At 32.9% G+C, this 16,376-nt stretch overlaps 1 long non-coding RNA gene across 11 annotated transcripts in view; it reads left to right on the top strand.

Moving 5' to 3' along the window:
* The first annotated feature begins 5,519 nt into the window (after positions 1-5,519).
* The window catches only part of LOC127744183 (uncharacterized), a 15,564-nt gene continuing 4,707 nt past the window's right edge, over positions 5,520-16,376 (top strand). For 2 of the 11 annotated variants that reach the window (XR_008005284.1, XR_008005283.1), the window contains exons 1-6: positions 5,520-6,032; positions 6,241-6,397; positions 7,094-7,218; positions 8,278-9,311; positions 10,370-10,543; positions 10,624-10,909. This is a non-coding gene — a long non-coding RNA (uncharacterized LOC127744183). Of the gene's footprint in view, positions 6,033-6,240; positions 6,398-7,093; positions 7,219-8,277; positions 9,312-9,576; positions 9,824-10,369; positions 10,544-10,623; positions 12,792-16,376 lie in introns of those variants that run through there. The other 9 variants (XR_008005282.1, XR_008005286.1, XR_008005285.1 and 6 more) reach the window with 9 other exon arrangements.

The raw sequence follows: 16,376 nt of genomic DNA, 5'->3' as shown, positions 1-16,376 counted from the left end.
GTTGCTCTTATTTTAAGGTAATCATTTTTCAATTTTAGTTTTGTTTCAAAATTTCTTGCCATTACCATGGAGTGTTATTTGTTGCAGACCGCAGTTCCACATTGCAAATACTTTGCTTGGCTTGATGAATATGTTGAGTCATATTCACATAAAGCTTATGTCAATCAGAATGGTATGGTTGAAAGTTTGAAGACGATGGAAGAAAGATTGGAGGCACTGGAAGTAATGATGGCAAAGCAGAAAATTGAAAAAATATTTGGAGGCAACACTAAATGCAGAACATTAACCACTTTTTTAATTGGAATTGCAGTTACACTTATAATTTCATCAATTTGCAGTGGGTTAATTGAGAAAAATGTGAATTTGATTTAGTGTGCAAAATTATGTAAATAGAAGACAACTACTTAATGTATTATTGTTGAAATTCATAGCTTGTATGAAGACAACAATTGATGTTATGATTATTTACTCTAATTCAGTGATACTTAATTTATTTTATTTCATGTAGTTATTAGAATTTAAAATAGTGTATTGAGATATTATCATATTGTATTATTATGAATTTGTGAAACACATGTCTATGAAGATAACAATGTAAATAAATATTCAAATCTCTGAAAAATTTGGAATTGAACTCTAATTCCTGAGAGTTTCATAAAAGTTGAAACCAACATATAAAGTGATTAAGTGATTCACAAACTAAAGCATGAGTATTTTACAAAAAGTTTACTCCAAAATATGACCTGCTCCAGAGTTTCACTCAGAAGACCACGTGTGTTTTTTCAACTTGATACTAAAACAAAAACCAAAAAAATTGACTGTATCTCTAAATCAACCTTGAGTATTATGTAGACTTCAAATCAGAACCTAATCATAACATCAACACTATAACCAAAATAACTAAGATAGAGTCTCCCCTAAACCAAATTTCTACATTTCCTAAACAACATAATATCCATATAGCAAGTTATTTCACTGTTTTTTTGGTGGAGGCTTCATTCCTGGAGTTGGATGAACTTGAATAGTCTTGATGGGTCACAGTGCTAGCTGCTGCCAAAGTTTCATTGGAGATTGCATGAGAGGTTCTCTCTAAGCCTTGTCCTTCTGGTTGGGCTTGTATATTGTGAGGAGGTTCGTTAGGTTGCACTGGAGGACCTGGGAGCCTTCTGACACTCTGTTTGGGCCTAAACTTTGGTGCTGCATAATAGGGCTGAGCCTTTGACTTCTGAGTTGTGGCCTGATTTATTGGAGTAGTTTGATCAATTCCTGGAACCTGGTAAAACAATAATAAATCACATTTGGGCTCCAAAACTACATATTTTCTGTTTTAAAAAAAAGTTAAGAACTATGGTGTGTCTATTTACCTCTGCAGTTGGGGCATTTTGTGAAATGTTTATCTCATCTGGCTCTACATGCGGCCTCTTTGGCATTTTTTTCTTGTTTTTCCTAGCCGTATCCTGTATGATAGAAACATGTTTCGCAGCCATATATGTTTTCAAATATTAACTCATTGTGAGTACTCAAAGAGACAACCCAAAATGTATACGAGTTACAAAATACTTGTCCAAAGAAAAAAACTTACAAGAGGGTCTAGGTGAATAGGTTCAGGTTCCTCAACATGTATGTTATTTACACCACCATCAATACCAGCCATATTCCCTATAGGGGGAGGGACAGGAGCTAAATTTTCAGTCATCACAACCAAAGCTTTGCTAGCCGCTTTTGCCTTCTTCTTTTTTGGTTGCCAGTCGGGTTTAGCTGGTGCTCCCTTGCATGTTTTATAATAATGCATCTTCTTCCTGCATTTGCTACACGTTACCTGAAAAGTTCTTCTCACTTTGTCGCCAATCACTAGAGGGGGAGGCGGTGCACCGGATTCAGTCCTCCGTTTCTTTGGACGACCAGCTGGTCTTACTATCTTGGGGGTTGTGGCTTTGGATGGTCTGTCTTCTCCCAAAATTCTTCGCTGTTCACCGGATTTACACACAAGTCATATGTTTTCCTCCATAATACCCCTTTAAAAAGCATCCACCTAGGCCTATTAGTGGTCTACAACCCTTAACAAACCCATTTCTGCACGCATTAAGCATATGTAAATTTTGTCAAACAGCAGTAGAGATTGCGGAATTGGGTCAACACACATGTTAACCGTGCTGCCTGGGTTACTCCTGTGCAACTCTTGTAAATAATCCCACAACTTTCCATATTGTGCTTTGTCATTCCCAACAACAATTTCCCTAGCTGCTTTCAAAGCCCTTTGTATCATTTTTGGATGGACCTGAACATTGTAGTCCTGTTTCATATGCTCCGTTGCTTTCCTCGGTGTCAGCTTAGGCTGTGTTGCCAACCTTTTTTCCAGCTTATCTGTGACCCATGCCCTATCGGCCAAATTGCTTCCATAATCCCTTCCATATGTATGCTTATTGTGAAATGTTTTTATCTCAAATGCCATTGTTTTTGAGTTCCTTGCTACATATATTAACCATGGGCAGTTCTCCTCCGCATATCTAGCCCTGATCCTCTCCTTTTCATTCTTGATATACATGCAATCTCTTCCATCCCAGACAAATATATCCTTCAAGGCCTTCTTAAATATCTCCATACTCGAAAATTGCATTCCAAGCTCAAACCGAACCTCCCCATATTCATTTTCTTCATTGCAATCAAGTTCGTGCATTGTCCTCTCATCCTCAGAACTATCCGGGGTATGACACTCTTCAGAAGTATATTCATAGTTGTAGTCATCACTGTCACTCTTCTCATTAACCACTGCTGGACCTCCTAGTTCATCTTCTACTGGCCCTCCCATATCTGTTTCTACTGGCCCTCCCATATCTGTTTCTACTGGCCCTTGGGCAGAACCCAACCCACTAGGAGGTGTCTCAGTTCAATTTCCTTTACTAGATTCACCGTATAGCACATGTCTCTTCCTCCTCCTCCCAGTATACCTCTTTGATGATTTCTTACCATTTTTCTTAGGTGACACTTTCTTTTTGTTTGATGGAGACACTGATGCTTTTTTTTTGTTTTTTTCCATGTCTTTTTGGTGACTCAATATCACTACTATCACTCTCATAACTAGGAGGAGGAGGCTTGTAGGCCTTATCCTCGGCACTCTCGTATCCATCATCCGATGAGGATTCCTCTGTGACCACAACGGGCTCTTCCTCTGGTTCTGGCTCTGGTTCGACTGCCATTGGTTGACTGACCGGGTGCTCAAAGTAGATGTAGAACTCATTTCTATCTGGACAACTTAGGGTGGCTTCACACATGTCATTAATATCCTAGTCACCCTTAAGGATATGAAGCCCAAACTCCAGGTTTCTTGCTGCTGGATCAAGCCAGTAAATTTCTTTATATTCTAGATAACCTAATCCTCTGAAGAGTTCTTTCAAGTCCTTCTTGTTGACAAAATCAACATCCATGGGTGAAAATTTCTCAATCTTTCCATCTACGTACCGTAACACTCCATTTGGATCTTTCTTGAGTATCCCACCATGATGAAAAATAGGGATAACAAATACAGACATCTGTAAAAATCCAAACTATAACTCAGTAACAGAGCAAAACTTTAAACTTAATCAACAGCAAATAGACTAAAATATCTATCAGTTAAGAATTCTTAACTCATCTAAAAGTAGAAAGGTAGAAACTTTCAAAGTTAACATCACTATTATAGTTTCGCAACAACCCTAACTCATCAAACAAAGCTAGTGCTTCACCCCCATCCACCCATAATCACCATGCAGAGGAGAACTGAGTTATCAAAGCTAATTTCACTCTCACTATCTGACACACTCCTCAATTTGACTACAGTGAAAGATAAAGTAAGTAGAAGAGAACGAAAGATTGCTTACCGTTTCAAAGAAACTTGCCAAATGCTTCCAATGTCTCCCCACACAGTGGTGCAGCACGATCGTACGTCATCAACGTAACGCTCTTCTGGAGGGAAGGAGAAAGATTTCAGAGTTAGGGCCAAATGTAAATGAAGAGGGAGAGGAAGGTATTTTATGGAATAACGCTCATAATGAAACGCAACGTTTCAACAAAGGTACAGAGGGCGATTTGTCCCAATTATGAAGGAGAGAAACCCACGTGGACAAGTTACTGATACATCAGCCAGTTACCTGCTCGGATCCGGTTGCAGGGACTGAAACGTACTGAAATCATAATAAATAGGGATCGATTTGGGTATTTAGATCTCTTAGGGGGTGGGAAGTCCATCGGCCAAATGGTTAGGGACCGAAAAGGACATTCACTCTTAAAATAATTACCACAATTTGAACGTTATTATATAAAAAGGATAATTTTTTGCCGTTTTAAGAAACGTCGTAATCTAGATAGAGCGTTATTTTAATTATTGTGGCGGTTTGCAAAATATCGCCACAGTTACTAAAATTAATACGACAATTTTTATTATATTTAATATGACAATTTAATTGTCGTTTTAATCGAATAAAATGATAGTTTTTTTATTATTTAAATAACAATCTAAAATCGTCTTAAAATATAATAAATTTTTTTATTAAAAGAATAATTTTAATAATTATTTTTATCTAAATAAAATAACATTCTTTACTTAAAACCGCCATTAAATACAAAGGTAACAACATTAAATGTTTTGAATATTACGGTATTATTAATGCCGTTTTAATAAAGTATAATCTAACAATATATTTTTAATTAAATATTAATTATTAATTAAAAATAATATATTATGTTAATTATCTAACTTTCCGTAATTCATAAATGTCATTGGATGAAGGGCCTACTTGTTTATATATCATCTTAATGTAATGCTTTCTATAGGGTTCTAAAACTTATTTCCTAAAGAAACATTTGTCAACTTCAATAAATGATGACACACCTAAAGACATTACAGATACATTATTGCGTTTTGTGAGAGGAGCTGTGATTTTGATTTTTCTAATATACTCTTACCTACTTTTTTTTTTTTTTTTATAAAGAAATAGGAAAGAAAGAGCTTCTTCAAAGCAACTCAAACCATGGGGGAAGCGATGTGCATGTTTTGCAAAGACATCAGCTGCAAAATTTGCTTCTCGAAATATGTGGTTTACCTGAAAAATTCTAGGCTTCACTAGAAGGCGCTTGATCTCCCTCACCAGAGAGGTACTCGAATGTTGGGAGGCAGAAGCGCTGTGGATAAGGTTGAAAGCACACAGGGAATCCGTCTCTATAAATTCTTTCTTAGCCCCAAATCAATTGCGAGTTTTAATCCCAAATAGATTTCCCAGACACTACAAGAAAAATACCTATTCAATCACATTTTTTTAAGCTACATTTGAAAAGCGTAGCCTATTCATAGAATAGGTTACGCTTTTTTTCGTGTTGCCTTTTTATAAGAGAAAAGGATACACAAATGCGGCATCATTTAAAAAGCGTAGCCTTAGGTATTATAGAAATCACTTATAAAGCGTAGCCGTAAGTTGATATTTATAGGTTCACTTTTCGTATTAAAGGAGACGCTTTTAAAGAATAGCCTATTTATTAAATTTTAGGTGCGTTTTAAAAGTGATGCCTAATGTATTTAGAGGCAAAAACCTGACAATTGATAACCCTCTTTTTCCCGAAAGAAAACTTACACTTAGTGATTTTTTTTTTAATTCCCTCCAAAGGTCATCACTCACCTCGTGAAGAAACCCTCTCACCACTCACCATCGCCACTGACCACTCACCATCGCGCCGAAACCCTCTCACCATCACGAAGAAACCCACTTATCACCACCCACCACTGACCGTCACTCCTGTTCGCCCTCATCTATGCGCTTCTCACCTTCGCCAACCTTGTTGCACACAACCCTCACCTTCGTCATTCTCACCGTCGTTGATGACCGTCGCTGTTGTTGCGCTGACCATCGCTTTTCTTCTCAGTTCTACCCTAATCGTCTTCTCCGTGCCCTAATCGCTGATGACGGTCGTTGTTCTGACCATCGCTGTTGCTGCGCCACCGTCACCATGATCATCTCCGTGCTTCTCATCATCGTCTTCACTGTGCTCACATCGTTGAATATGTATGTATTGATTTCTATTTGGTTCTAAAATTTCAGAGGTTTAGGGTTCCGATTTTAGAGGTTTTAATTTGAGAGTTTTAATCTGTGAAACTATAGGATTATGATTTAACTGGAGGTCAATTTTTTCTTCTTCAAGCTCTTAATGATTTACAATAGTAGTTATTATTTGTTTATTTATTTATTGTTTGATGATGATTGTACCTTGCAGATTGAAGCAGCAATAACCAAGGATGAGCTTCAGCACCTCGCTTTGCTGTTCAAATCTGAATTTGATTCAATTGGTCAAATCACTGCTGGAGTTTTGCGGCTGCTTAAGCTGGAAGGTTCTGTTGGTCAGGCTATAATAGATCAACTTGGTAACCTAGGTATGCTTTCCAATTTCTAATGTTTCTGAATTAATTTTCATCAGACATATCTTGTTCTTTTAATTTCTATTTATTGTTGTTATGTTATAGTCTTCATTAAACTCAATATATAGGTAATGGATAGTGATTTGAAGCAAGGTTTCATGAATCCAAGGGATTGGTTCATTGATGACAACTAGTGATCATGTCATGTATGATACTTAGAATTTTAGAGACAGAGAAAGAACAGAATATTTCCTGGCCTCACTTTTAGGAGTACAAGAAAATACAAGAATTTTCTGTCTTGGAGAAAAATACAAGAATTTCCTGGCCTCACTTTTAGGAGTACAAGAAAAATACAAGAATTTCATGGCCTCACTATTTTTGTTAATGCTATACTAGCTGTGTGGGGTTCAGCAACGAAATCTTGAGGCAAGTTCTAGCTGTGTGATCCCCCAAGAAGTCAGTGCTCACTGTCTCACCCCCAAGAAATTAAAGATGTTTAACATAATCATTATATTCTTGTTTTTGAATTGAAGCTTAGTCTAATTATTACTGAATAATGAAAAATAATGCTATACAGTTACCGAGAAACTTGTGTTTATTTATTTATTTTTTTGCTTGACCAACTTGAGCATTGATTGATTAATTTAAATTATTTAATTATGTCTTTTCTTGTGTTTTAAATTAAATCTGAATAATTATTGTTTTGTTCAGGCTATCTTCAACGGGTAGTGTGAAGTCATTGCTTTGTGAAATAGCCTACATGAACAACTCTGGAACATTAGTTTAATTTGCAACCTCTCTTTCTCCGGAGAAATTGAGCACATTGAGATCTTCAGGTACATACTTTTCTCATTTTCTGTGCAGAAAATTATTAAATTTTAGCTTCTTTCTTTCTTAGAATTTGAAGAAAAAAAGAAGGTTTCTTGAATCCAATTTTCGTTAGCTCGAATTTTTAAGACCTCTGGTTAGGATGTTTGTTGGGGGGGAGAAAAAGTACAAAAAGTAGACAAGAAATCACGTGGTGTATTGAGAGTAAAGCAAAGCTGAATAAGGTAGGGTGTAACTTTAACCATCATTCTATTTTATTTTACTTATTAATTTATTTTGGCCTTACTCAATGCCAGCTAGGAAGTTAAGTGGAAGTTTGGTACACTTAAGATGTTCTGTTTTAGGATTTGAACTAGTATTCTATGCTGAAACTAGGAGTTGATATCGACACAGCAGAGTTGTGGTGATTTCTTTGGCTTCTCTGATTTCTTTCGTGCTTCATTTTGTTGCCTTCCATTTTATTCTTGATTTGGCCAGGGACAATGGATTTCCTTGGGTTTGCTGTAGGTTTATTTTAGAGTAAAGTTCTTTTATATAATATATATCAAGTTGCTTATACTCCATTAACAATGGATAATGGCTTATATCAAGTTGCTTATATTCCATTATTAACAATGGATAATGACTTATCCTCTGCTAGCTATTAGGCTAAACTGAATGGCTTAAAATTATTAAAGGATCATATTTAGTTCTCTAATAGTTTTACTTCAATACACTGCTCTAGGATGTATAATACTGATGATTATATGATGATTTCAGAGATTTGTTGTTATTAATTGAATTTATCATACAATGCTGTTTAGCTATTTGATTAGATGCTTAAGGATTATCGGACTTCTTTTCATTCTAGTATGCCTCGTGAATCCCAAGTTTGTGAAAATTTCACATATGGTACATATGATGAGTACTACTAACATAAAACAAATATATTTGGTTTATGAATGATAGAAATAGTATATAGACATTGCGTTGAGTGATGTTTGAAGTTGTTCTTCTCTTGCATTCATGAACTGTTTAAAGCAATCCATTCATGTTTATCATTGTGAATGTTTTAAACTTATAATCAGGTACCATGGCTCCATTATCGTCAATTCCTTGTTTTCCTTTTATAGTTAAAGTGCTTCAAACGTAGCTCTTGAACTAGATGTATACTTTTAGTGTTAGTCTTTTGAGTGCTTCTTTCATTTTTTAAAAATAAAATATCCTATACATCGGGAGTGGTATAGACCCATGCAATTATTAAAGTAGAAAAGATAATACTACCCGAAGATAAAAGCAAAAGGAAAAGAATTCACGAAGGAAAAAAAATCAGGTAACATCCTCCATTTGACACACTATTATATATTTTCATAACTCTACTTTATTTTCCTTTTCTGATATGAAAAAAAAGGTTGCTAAGGACAGGGCTAGCTGTGTGCAGTTGTGTCATTATATGGAAAAAGTTTGTTGACTATCACAGGAAATTTAGATGCAGAATTCAATGATAAATTAATCACAGTAGAACATAGTAGCTGTGCACTAAAATATTGGAGATTTTTTTGGTCTGGACTAATATATAGATTTCTGACCTGTTTTTATTACTACTATTACCAAATGATAAACTATCAAAATGATTGAATCTTTTCAAATGCAGATTATAGTTTACAGAATAATAAAGAGTAGTAACATTAAAGTCTAACTTGTCTAAATTTTGATTAAGTACAAATCTTCATTCTTATTTCTTCTTCTTATTATTCCGACTGTTGTTGTTGTTAACGGTTAAGTGGTGTATTATCCAATCTGTGAGCAGGTAAATTTTGATGTGCAAGTGGATCAATCATATCATCAAGAAAAAAAGAGCTATATAGACAAAAGGCTTTCACTAAAAAACAAAAAAGAAACAGGGAGTCCAACTCCAGCATCAGCACTAAAGCTAGACAAGCTTCTCTATGATTAGGTGCTAGTCCTAATCATGTTCTATATGTTGCTGCTGCATGTAGTAGTAGTAGTTGGAGGAGTAATAATTCAAGATTGGCTTGTGTAGGTGAGTTCAACTTTTCAAATGTGAAGAGAATAGAAAAACTTTGTGGCAACAGTTCTGATTTTGGCATTGTGGTCGGAGGTAGGGGATTTTTGTCTAGCTGCTAGGGTGATGATTTTTTAAATTATAGCTCTTTATCTTATGGTTTATAGCTTATGCTTTTTTGATCTTTGAATTCTAATTTTGGATTTGTGAAACACTACTATGCATTGGTGAAACTTGTACACAGTACAGAAAGGATTAATGATATCAGTCATTGATAGTTTTGAGTCTGGTTTTTTAATTTTTATAATCGCGAATGTCATTATAAATATTTTTCTAATTACTTTTCTATATAATTATGCAGGATAATATTGAGGATGATGATAATGAAGATTAAGTTGATTATTATTGTGATTTATTGGCTAAGATAGAGTAGTGTTGGGAATGGATACATGTATAGTTGACTAATGACTTTTATTAGAAGATACTTATGTAGGATATAATATTTTAGTTTTTTATAGAGTATTAGTAATAAATTCTAAGTGATATCATAGTTATTTTGATATGGCTATGTTTATTTTAATATGAGATGTATGAATATTTAAAATTAACATTATTCTAGTACTTTTGGATCATTATTATAAATATATTTTGGTTACAGATAATTTTTATTATTTAAAAAAAGTATTTAGAATAATTATGTATTTATTTTTATTTTATAATATTTAACTCATTTAATTAAAAATGCAGAATTATTATATATATATATATATATAAAATAAAAAAAATAATAAGGGACCTAAGGCTACACTTATATACAGTAGCTATAGTATACAAAAAAAATGAGGGAACTAAGGCTACACTTATAAAAAGTAGCCATGGAATATAATGTGGCTACGCTTGACAGGTGATGCAATAGTGTTGAAAAGCGTAGCCTATTCTAGTAAAAATGGAAGCTGAAAAACGTAGCCTTTGGTCCTGCACAGCATCACTTGAAAAGCGTAGTCTATTCCCAAACGCCAAAAGCGTAGCCTTTGAGAATAGGCAACGGCCGAATAGGAATCACCCCAAAAAGCGTAGCCGTAGCCTAAGGCATCATTTTTTTTCACTTTTGGCTACACTTTTCAAGTGTACCTGAATGGGTGTTTTTCTTGTAGTGAGAGCTCAGCTGTGGTAATGGTTACCGCGCCAATGTTAAACATGAAGCCTACCTTGAGTCTTCCATTTGTATCCCTCAGAAGCCCGAATTAGTGAGAATCTAGCCATCAGTATTAATCTTATACCAACCCTCCTCTGGCGGAGACCAACCGATGTCGATAATCTTGGTTGAGGTAAGGACATTTCTGCTTTTGTCAGTTTTTTGAAGAACCTCATAATAGTTTTTGGCTAAGTTCTGAATTATTCTTGGAAGGTCTGAGCTGTGGATGCCCGAATTGTTAAAAATTAAATCATTTCTGCTTCTCCAAGCTGCATTGCAGGTAGTAACAAAATAGGTAGGCCAAGCATTCCCATCCTTTCTTTGAGCAGTCCCGCAAATATTGTGCTTGAACCAATCCTGGAAGTTTTGGTTGAAGAACTTGCCTTGTTGACTGCTATCAACGCTGCTCATCCAAGTTTCACGGATATAGTGACAATCCCGGAGAACATGGAGCAGGGTCTCTTCTTGGCCAGGGCACCTGGGACAGCACTCATTGCTGGTAAGTCCTATCCTTTTCCTCCTGGAATTAGTGAGTAAAGCCTCATGCATTACTAGCCATGAAAAAGCTTTAAGACGTTGTGGTATATTGAGCTTCCAAACATCTCTAAAATTTTTGTCTGTGTTCTCATTATTTGTAAAATAGGCTTCATAGGCAGATTTAATAGTGAAATCTCCCTTAGGTTCTGGTAGCCAGCTGATACTGTCTTCTCCTAAATCAGAATGAAGGGCTTTTATAATCTGGATTAGCTCTAAAATCTCCTCCGAAAGGATTTGATTTAGTTTGAACCAATCCCAATCTCCCTCTGCTCTCGCATAAGCGGCCACCTTCTCATCACTCCTATCCCCGTCAATGGGACTGATAGCAAAATTTTTTAGCGAGCCTATGCCTGGCACCCAATGATCGTTCCAGAATGATATCTTTTCACCATTTCCAATTCTCCAGATGACATTAGTGCTGAATTTGTTCTAAATCTTTGTAATACCTCTCCAAGCATTCGAACTACTAGCTTTAGAAAGCACCTTAGAAATCGACTGAGTTCCACACCCATATTTTTCTTTCATAACTCTGACCCATAGGGATTGATTATCCTAAATAAGGCCCCAGGCTAATTTCATGAGGAATAAAGGATTTGTATCTTCTGCCTTTTGAATACCAAGTCCTCCCATACTCTTCGGCTTGCAAATAGTATCCCACCTTATTAAATGGATCTTTTTATTCGCTTCAGTTTCACCCCAAAGAAAATCTCTACAAATCTTGTCTATTTGATTGCAAACTTTCTTCGGAATCTTCATGGTTTGCATCACGTAGCTAGGGATAGATGATAAGACTGACTGGATAAGAGTACACCTTCCTGCAAAAGAGAGCGTCTTCATGTTCCAGCTAGAGAGTTTAGCCTTCATTTTGTCGATGATGAATTGAAAATGTTGCTTGTTGCACTTCTCATGAATGAGGGGAACACCAAGGTACTTTCCTAAGTTGCACGTTAGGTTGATGCCCAAATGTTGACTGAGTTCCTGCTTGATGGTGTGATTTACGTTATTTGAGAAAAAAACACAAGATTTTTGAAAATTAACCCTTTGGTCAGAGCTATCACAGAAAACCTTAAGTGTTTCTCTTATGACATTTACTTGATCCTTACTAGCTTGTGCAAATAAGACCAAATCATCTGCAAAGCAAAGATGAGAGAGTTTAGGCCCATTCCTAGATAGCATAATAGGTTTCCACTTCCTATCATTAACTCGAGAGTTAATAAGGTGGGAAAGTCTCTCAACGCAAAGAACAAAAAGGTAAGGTGAGAGGGGATCTCCCTGTCTAATGCCTCTGGAGGGACGAAATTCTTCTGATGGAGACCCATTCCAAATAAGGTTCATAGTCGGCGTAGTTATGCAATACTCAATGACATTAATCAAGTTCTCTGGTAAATGAATATCCTTGAGGGTATGTAAGATGAAATCCCAATTGAGTCTATCGTATGCTTTCTCTAAGTCAATTTTGACCGCCATAAAGCCTTTTCCGCAATTCTTTGTCCTCATCGAATGGATCACTTCTTGAGCTACTAAAATATTATTTGCACTAACCCTTCCTGGAACAAAACTAGCTTGAATATTTGCAATAAGAAAAGACATATGGGGTTTAAGTCTTTCTACAACAATCTTAGAAATAATCTTATAAACAACATTGCAGAGACTAATAGGTCTAAATTGAGTAAAATTCTCAGGAGCAGGAGCTTTAGAAATAATAGAGATGAGAGTCTGGTTAACGTTGTTGATATTTTTAGGTTCCTGAAAGATAGACCGAACACAAGTAACCAAAGAATCTTTTATAGTGTCCCAAGAAAATTAGAAGAATTTAGCTGGAAATATATAAAAAAAGTGTTAAAAACAACAGATTTTGTGATTTATAGTTATTAATTAATTATTATTAATATTTTTTATAATTTATTATATTTAATAGTATAAAATTATTCATTTTTTATTAATTAAATCCTAACTAAATTTTAATAAAAATACTGATTTTTAGACTTTTTTGATATATAATATCTCCAACTCTGCTATCCATACTATCAAATTTTGCTTATTTTTCGCTTATTTTGCTCGTCTTTTTTTTTACTACCAAATTTGGGAGTAAGTATTAAATATAAATATAATCAAATGATGACAAATATATAATGTTAGTTATTTAAATTTTTCTCGTAGGGGCCTTGGCCCCATTTTACTACTAATAAAAAATTCTTGTTTTACTATAAATTAATGATAAATTTAGGATATTTGTTTGGCGAAGAACTTCTCAGTTCTCACCAAAAAACACTGGCTGCAATGTGCATAGTCTATTATTGAATAATATTCAATTTTAAACATAGATCTGTTTCCTCACATTTAAGGAATCAACATAAATTATTATAAAAAAGTCTTCTATAAAGCACATGGCACAATCTATACCAGAAAAAAATAAAAATAAAAAAAGACAACATGGCACGTTATATGAAGTGAGTTTGTTGTTCTCTTAAGCTTAGTTAATTATTCGCAAATATATAAAGATGTTTGATTGATCAAGCACATGCATGGTCTTATGAAGAAGCCATAGCCAAGGGCCAAAATGCGTTAGAATCACATAAAATTAACGAACGCAAAAATATGAACAATTGGAAAAGAAAGATCAAATTAAAAGATGTAGCAAACGAAAAGGCACGAGGCAGAAAGTTCCATGGTTATCTGTACCCCACACAACATGATGCTACAAAAACGTTCTCTGAATATGTTAGCTAGGACCAGCATCAGCATTATTTTATATCCCAGGCAATAGTTTCCATATATATTCAAATGATCCTTAATTCGATCCCATCTTTAGTCCTCGATCGCATTTCAATCACTGGACAGCGTTACATGAAAAACATATTTCAAAATCCGACATTTATAAAACGGTGTTACTGGATATATTAGGTCCACTAAACTTAATTATCAAAAATTTAAAATCAGTCACAAAAATAAATATATATTAAAAATATATTAAATTATATTTTTATTTATACACAAATACATAAATAATTTTAATGATTAATTTTAATATATAAATAATATTTTTGATAAGTAATATATAAGTGTTTAAATATTTTCACACAAATATTTAATAATATTATTCTTTTAAAATATCTAGTCATATGACACCAAAAAAAAATATCTAGTCATATAATAAACATAAAAAATAATTTATTTACTGATGAATAATCTATAATTGGATTCGCACATAAAATTCTTTTACGTTAATATTGTATTAAAATTAAATTTAATATAAAAAATCAATATTTTCATAGTTTACATAAGCTCTTTCTTATGTTATATTGATTTGATTAATTTAACTAATGTTTTTTATTAGACTAACTTGCACTATATAGAGTAAAATTTTGTATTTGGTTAATAGCTCCCATTATGTGATAAACTCTTTTATTAACAAAAAATGGTTATCCCTCTTAATTTTCACTTTATAAGATATCCAAATTGAGGTTCATCCAGTTTGTTAAAAGTTTTGAAAAGTTATAAATTTTTTTTAAAGCATTTGTATAAATATATTTTTAAAGTTTTTAAAGTCAAACAATATAGTATGATTACATATCAACAAATATTTACTTTAATTCTTTTTCAGTATATTTATGAATATTTAAATTATTTTTTATGTTAAAAATAATTTTACTAACACAATGTTTATAATCTGTATTTATTAAAAGTCACTTTTTATATTATTTTACAAAATTTAATTACTACAATATTTAAAAATTATATTTAAAAATTATGTTTAATAAAAGTATTATTTTTATTTTTAATATTTGGACCAAAATTTTAATTTGATTTTTAACATTTTAAACATCATATTTTAATCTCAAAAACTTTTAAACTTCTTATTTTAATCCCAACAATTTTTTAAACGGACTTAATATTGTCCCACCGTTAAATTTAATACAAACAATTTGCATATTGAAGAATCAATAGCATTCAAGTTTAGCATGTAAGTAAAATTTACTTATCAACGATAATGTTTATTTTTTCTTTTAATTTTAAAGTATTGATGATTGATTGTTATGATTTAGAATTTTATACAAAAAAAAATTAAAAAAAAAATGTTAAAAGAATGTTTTGATTATATTTCTTTAATACATAAAAAAATATAACTTAACTAATAATGTTATTAATATTTAAATCATTTGCTCTATAAAATATTGGTGTAAGTTTGATGGTAGAACAATATTATACTGAACACTGATAAAAAATTTTAAAATAAAAATAAAACTTTAAAAATATTAGAGGTTAAATTAAAATTTAACTTAAATATTAAAAATTAAAATAATAATTTATACAAATAAAAAAAAATTAAAACTTTACCTTGGTTTTGAGTGTTAGCACTTAGCACTCTTTTTCACTGTACGTGAAAAATTAATTACTAATAATGTTAAATAACATTTCTAACGATTTTTGGACATAGTGGACGGTATCAACAGAGATATTTAACCCGTTGAAAAATGCTGACCGTAATTCTCAATTGCTTGCTATCATTTGCTGAAACTGTTGAAAAGCTCGCAACCAGTTGATTTTTGAAGGTTTTACTTCTATGCCGTCTGCCATTCTAGCAAGCTCTGTCAAGTTGCTCCGTACAATCCAAAGAACTCCCGGTTTAAGTCGTCATCTCCATGAAACAAGCTCTTAGATGCATTCAATTTGATTTATCATTATTTCTTTTTTAAAATTTTTCTTCGTTTTTCGACCACGCACTGTTGGATGAATACCTTTAATGTAATATTTTTGAGAAATCTCCACCTTTTATTATGCTATCCTACTTTTGAACATCTTTATATTTCATTTTTTAATAATTAATAAAATATAACCTATTATCTTTTGAAAAACAAAATGTCATATGGTATATGATGAAAGCGCCAAATCGCTGCATCGAAACAAAAAAGGAAATAAAAAATATATATTGAAACTATTGGCGGCTGGAGCTTTCAATTATTAAGTGAGTGATTTATTTACAAAAAGTATATAATGGTTATTATTAGTGTGCGTTCAGCGCTGCCTTGAATTGACTATGACTCTTTTAGTAGGACTCGATCGATCGGATGGATCGAATTAAATAAAACAATTAAACAAACATTGAATCGATCACATGAACTTAACAATTAACACGTTCTGACAAATCTTATATATGTGTATGTAAGAGCACAAAAAAAAAACATATATAAACGTAAATCACTCTCACTCTCATATTCCAACGCGTATAACTCTTATTATAGGTTATAATCAAACACTTATAGTTGCTAATTTTACAGTTCTCTTTTATATAATATTTAATCAATGGTTTAAAATAACAAAAATATTTAATAACAAAAAAATAAAAAAATTAAAATTAATCTTATTTAATTTAAATACTAAATAAGATAAATTTTAATTTTTTTTATTTTTTTAACATTATCGTTTAA

This window comes from Arachis duranensis, unplaced genomic scaffold (genome assembly GCF_000817695.3).
Source record: "Arachis duranensis cultivar V14167 unplaced genomic scaffold, aradu.V14167.gnm2.J7QH unplaced_Scaffold_232527, whole genome shotgun sequence".
Lineage (NCBI taxonomy): Eukaryota > Viridiplantae > Streptophyta > Magnoliopsida > Fabales > Fabaceae > Arachis > Arachis duranensis.
The sequence above is the reverse complement of the archived record's forward strand: the minus strand, read 5'-3'. Positions and strand labels throughout refer to the sequence as shown.